Below are 5,491 nucleotides of genomic sequence, written 5' to 3' on the forward strand. Positions count from 1 at the left end.
CGGCGCCCGGACGCGGGAGCGCCGACCCGGGGCGAGCGCGGGCGGCGGGGGTGCAACACCCCCCCACACACCGTCTCGCTCTCCGGGAAAGACGCGTCCGTCCGCGGGCCGCCGTCCCCTATCCCCGCGCCGCTCCGGACCGCCCGCCTCGGCCGAAGCCCGAGGGGACAGGCGGGGGTCCTTCGCGCTCGGGAAAAACCGTCACGCGAAACAAAGGGGGCCGCGCCGCGCTCTCGGCCGCCCTGAGGCGGGAGAGCTCGGGTCGTTGTCGCTCGGCGTCGACCCCCGACGCCATCGCACGGTGCCTGGGAAAGGGCTGCATCCCTGAGCCACGCGTCCCCCGGAGTGCTCCCCCCGCAGGGGGCTCCGCGAGGTGTCGCGGCGGCAGGGTCGCTCGCCTTCTTCCGCCTCGGACCGTCTGCGCGAAGCCAACCTCCCGGCGGGAGGGTAGACCGAAGGGGGTCGCCCGTCCTTGTGACCCCGCGGAGGGGGCCAAGGGCGGGACTCTGGCTCGGGGGACGGGAGGGGCGCCCGCGCGTCCCCTTCCCCGTCGCCGAGAGCCGTACGCCGGCGTGTGGACCTGCTCGCCGGAGTTCGTCCGGGGCTCGGTAGGGGTGCTCGGCCCTTGAGGTCCTGCCCCGGACAGGGGCGCGGCGAGGGTCCCCTGGCCGCGTCGGCTCTCACGTCGACCCACTCTCTCGCGTGGGATGGCGGCGCGGAAGGCCTCGGCCCGGCATCTCGGAGGGGGGTCGCCCGGGCGGGCAAGCCGGCCAGCCTGCTGGCCCCGCGGCCTGCGCAGGCGGAGTGCGGGGGGGACTCTTGCTCTCGGTGGCTCTGCCCCAGGAGGGTGCGGGGTGGCGGCAGAGGGGAGGCCGCCGCGGGTGCTTCGAGTTTGAGAAATACTCACTTGGTCAGAGACCGCACACCGCTCGTTCCCTTATATGCAAAAAAGGTGTTCGTCCTGACGTTTTGCGAGGCCTTATTTTACCGTCGTCGGCGCTATCAGGGGAAACACGCCCGCTCCTTCCGTCTCCCTGGAACCGCGCCTCGGCCCCGAGGGCCCAGGTTCAACCTCATACCGGTTCTCACGACATGCATCGACACTCGGTGCAACTCCAGCAGCCGCAGCTCCCGCCGGCCCGGCCAGCCAGGTACGCACCCCTGGTCGGCGCCTGGAGCGTTTGCACTTTGTCGTTTTTTTCTCCAAGACTCCTATCTGCCAACTGCTGTGGACTTCAGCGGTGGCTGCCGCGGGCTATGCGCGGCCTCCTGGGGGTCCCGCCTGCCCGCGCAGGCAGCTAGGACGGGGTTATCAGCAAAGCCTGTGAGGCGCTCTCATGGGGAGGGGGGGCTCCGCAGCCCCCCCAAGGTGGCTTCGTACACCTCTTGAACGTTGCGGCCCGGCCGCTCGGAGAGCGGTGTCTACCCGGGCAGACAGCCTGTCGGCCCCCGCGGCCTGGACAGGCGGGAGCGGGGACTCTTGCGCTCGGGGGGCTCTGCTCCAAGGAGCGAGAGCGGACGCTCTGCTCGGCCCGGAGAGTGGGGTGGCGGGGCGCCGTCGCCTCGCTGGAACCAGGGGCGTCGTGACGTGCGCGCGCGCCTAGCCGCCGCCAGAACAGGCCGGAAAGGTTGAGCTGCATACGGATCTAAGCCGTTGCCCAAACTAACTCTGGCCCGTGTGACACAGCCGCGCGCGCGCTTTCCTACGACACTCGACCGCCGGGCTCCCTCGGCCTGGGAGGCACTCTCGGGGCAGGGGGCCACCGCAGCCCCCTTTAGGTGGCTTCGTACACCTCTTGAACGTGGCGCCCGGCCGCTCGGAGAGCGGGGTCTACCCGGGCAGACAGCCTGTCGGCCCCGCGGCCTGGGCAGGCGGAGCGGGTGCTCTTGCGCTCGGGGGCTCTGCTCGGCCCGGAGAGTTGGGTGCGGGGCGCCGTCGCCTCGCTGGAACCAGGGGCGTTGTGACGTTCGCACGCGCCTAGCCGCCGCCAGGACAGGCCGGAAAGGTTGAGCTGCATACGGATCTAAGCCGTTGCCCAAACTAACTCTGGCTCGTGTGACCGACACAGCCGCGCACGCGCTTTCCTACGACACTCGACCGCCTGGCTCCCCTCGGCCTGGGAGGCACTCTCGGGGCGGGGGGCACCGCAGCCCCCCCAAAGGTGGCTTCGTACACCTCTTGAACGTTGGGGCCCGGCCGCTCGGAGAGCGGGGTCTACCCGGGCAGACAGCCTGTCGGCCCCGCGGCCTGGACAGGCGGAGTGGGGACAAGCCAAGGCTACCGGCGGGCCTCGGACGGCCAGGGGTGGAAGGGCTCCACCTCAAGGTGGCTTCGTACACCTCTTGAACGTTGGGGCCCGGCCGCTCGGAGAGCGGGGTCTACCCGGGCAGACAGCCTGCTGGCCCCGCGGCCTGGACAGGCGGAGCGGGGAACCTTGCGCTCGGGGGCTCTGCTCGGCCCAGAGAGTGGGGTGCGGGGCGCCGTCGCCTCGCTGGAACCAGGGGCGTCGTGCCATTCGCGCGCGCGCGCCTAGCCGCCGCCAGAACAGGCCGGAAAGGATGAGCTTCATACGGATCTAAGCCGTTGCCCAAACTACCTCTGGCCCCTGTGACCGACACAGCCGTGGCACGCGCTTTCCTACGACACTCGACCGCCGGGCTCCCTCGGCCTGGGAGGCACTCTCGGGGCGGGGGGCACCGCAGCCCCCCCAAAGGTGGCTTCGTACACCTCTTGAACGTGGCGCCCGGCCGCTCGGAGAGCGGGGTCTACCCGGGCAGACAGCCTGTCGGCCCCGCGGCCTGGACAGGCGGAGCGGGGAAAAGCCTAGGCTACCGGCGGGCGGGATCGACCGGGAAGCCGCCGTGGGGGAACACAAGTTGGACGCCTCGCGCCGTCGCGGACCACCGTCCTCCGTCTCTCGGGAAGGGGGGGCCGCCCGAGGCGCACGGGCCTCGGACGGCCAGGGGTGGAAGGGCTCCACCCCGAGGTGGCTTCGTACACCTCTTGAACGTTGGGGCCCGGCCGCTCAGTGAGAACAGGGTCTACCCGGGCAGACAGCCTGTCGGCCCCGCGGCCTGGACAGGCAGAGTGGGGAAAAGCCTAGGCTACCGGGCGGGATCGACCGGATAGCCGCCGTGGGGGAACACAAGTTGGACGCCTCGCGCCGTCGCGGACCACCGTCCTCCGTCTCTCTCCCTCTCTCGGGAAGGGGGGCCGCCCGAGGCGCACGGGCCTCGGACGGCCAGGGGTGGAAGGGCTCCACCCCGAGGTGGCTTCGTACACCTCTTGAACGTTGGGGCCCGGCCGCTCAGTGAGAACGGGGTCTACCCGGGCAGACAGCCTGTCGGCCCCGCGGCCTGGACAGGCAGAGTGGGGAAAAGCCTAGGCTACCGGGCGGGATCGACCGGATAGCCGCCGTGGGGGAACACAAGTTGGACGCCTCGCGCCGTCGCGGACCACCGTCCTCCGTCTCTCTCCCTCTCTCGGGAAGGGGGGCCGCCCGAGGCGCACGGGCCTCGGACGGCCAGGGGTGGAAGGGCTCCACCCCGAGGTGGCTTCGTACACCTCTTGAACGTTGGGGCCCGGCCGCTCAGTGAGAACGGGGTCTACCCGGGCAGACAGCCTGTCGGCCCCGCGGCCAGGACAGGCAGAGTGGGGAAAAGCCTAGGCCACCGGGCGGGATCGACCGGGTAGCCGCCGTGGGGAACACAACTTGGACGTCTCGCGCCGTCGCGGACCACCGTCCTCCGTCTCTCTCTCCCTCTCTCGGAAGGGAGGCCGCCCGAGGCGCACGGGCCTCGAACGGCCAGGGGTGGAAGGGATCCACCCCCCGCGGGAAGGGGACGCGCGGCGGCACCCGGACGCGGGAGCGTTGACCCGGGGGTCTTTACTCCGCCGAGGCGTAGCCCGGAGAAGGAGCGAGACCGGCCGGCGGGGGTGGAACACCCCCTCATGCCTCGCTCCTTCTGGGGATAAAGCGCGTCGTCCGCAGGCCGCCGTCCCCTATCCCCGCCCTGGACCGCCCGCATCGGCCGGAGCCCGAGGGGACAGGCGGGGGTCCTTCGCTTTCGGGAAAACCGTCACCAAACGTGGGGCCCGTGCCCCGCTCTCGGCCGCCCTGAGGCGGGAGAGCCCGGATCGTTCTCTCTCTCGGCGTCGGCCCCACCGACGCCGTCGCACGGTGGCCTGGGAAAGGGCTGCACCCCCTGCGCCACGCTTCTCCCCCGGAGTACTCCCCCCGCAGGGGGCTCCGCGGGGTGTCCCGACGCGCAGAGTCGCTCGCCTTCTTCCGCGGGGGACGGGAGGGACGCCCACGCGCGTCCCTTCCCCATCCTCGAGAGCCGTACGCGCCGAGGGTGAACCCGCTCGCCGGGGCGCCGGGGAGCAGGGCCCTTGTGGTCCTTCCCCGGACATGGGCGCGGCGAGGGTCCCCCGGCCGCGACGGCTCTCCCGTTGACCCACTCTCTCGCCTTGGGTGGTGGTGATGGAGGCGGCTGCCTACGCCTCAGCCCGGCATCTCGGAGGGGGGTCGCCCGGGCAGCCAGCCAGCCAGCCTGTTGGCCCCGCGGCCTGCACAGGCGGAGTGGGGACACTTGCGCTCTATGACTCTGCTCCCAGGGAGGTGGCAGAGGGGCGGCCGCGGTGCTTTGACTTTGAGCGGTCCCCACTCCAGCACTCTGAGAAATAGTCACTTTGTCAAAGACCGCACACCGCTCGTTCCCTTATATGCAAAAAAGGTGTTCGTCCTGACGTTTTGCGAGCCCTTATTTTACCGTCGTCGGCGCTATCAGGGGAAACAGGCCCGCTCCTTCCGCCTTCATGGAACCGTAGCTCGGCCCCGAGGGCCCAGGATTACCCTCATACCGGTTCTCACGACATGCGTCGACACTCGGCTCGGCCCCGGCAGCCGCAGCTCCCGCCGGCCCGGCCAGCCGGGTCCGCACCCCTGGCCGGCGCCTGGAGCGTCTGGACTTTGTCGTTTTCTCTCCGAGACTCGTCTCTGCCAACTGCCGTGGACTTCGGCGGGGGCTGCCGCGGGCTGTGCCCGGCCTCTTGGGGGTCCCGCCTGCCCGCGCAGGCAGCTAGGACAGGGTTATCAGCGCTCTCAGGGGGGCCTCCGCAGACCCCCCCACAGGTGGCTCCGTACACCTCTTGAACGTGGCGCCCGGCCGCTCGGAGAGCGGGGTCTTCCCAGGCAAGCCGCCTGTGGGCCCCGCGGCCTGGACAGGCGGAGCGGAGACAAGCCCAGGCTACCGGCAGGATCGACCGGCTGGCAGTCGTGGTGGAACAACGGGGACGCCTCGCGCCGCCGCGGGCCACCGTCCTCCGTCTCTCTCCCACTCTCGGAGGCAGGCCGCCCGAGGCCAACGGGCCTCGGACGGCGTGGGGTGGAAGGGCTCCACCCCAGGGGAAGAAAACACGCCCGCGCGCGTTTGCACAGTCTGCCCCGGCCCGGCATCTCGGAGGGGGGTCGCCCGGGCAGCCAGCCAG

Source organism: Eleutherodactylus coqui, unplaced genomic scaffold (assembly GCF_035609145.1).
Source record: "Eleutherodactylus coqui strain aEleCoq1 unplaced genomic scaffold, aEleCoq1.hap1 HAP1_SCAFFOLD_272, whole genome shotgun sequence".
Classification (NCBI taxonomy): domain Eukaryota; kingdom Metazoa; phylum Chordata; class Amphibia; order Anura; family Eleutherodactylidae; genus Eleutherodactylus; species Eleutherodactylus coqui.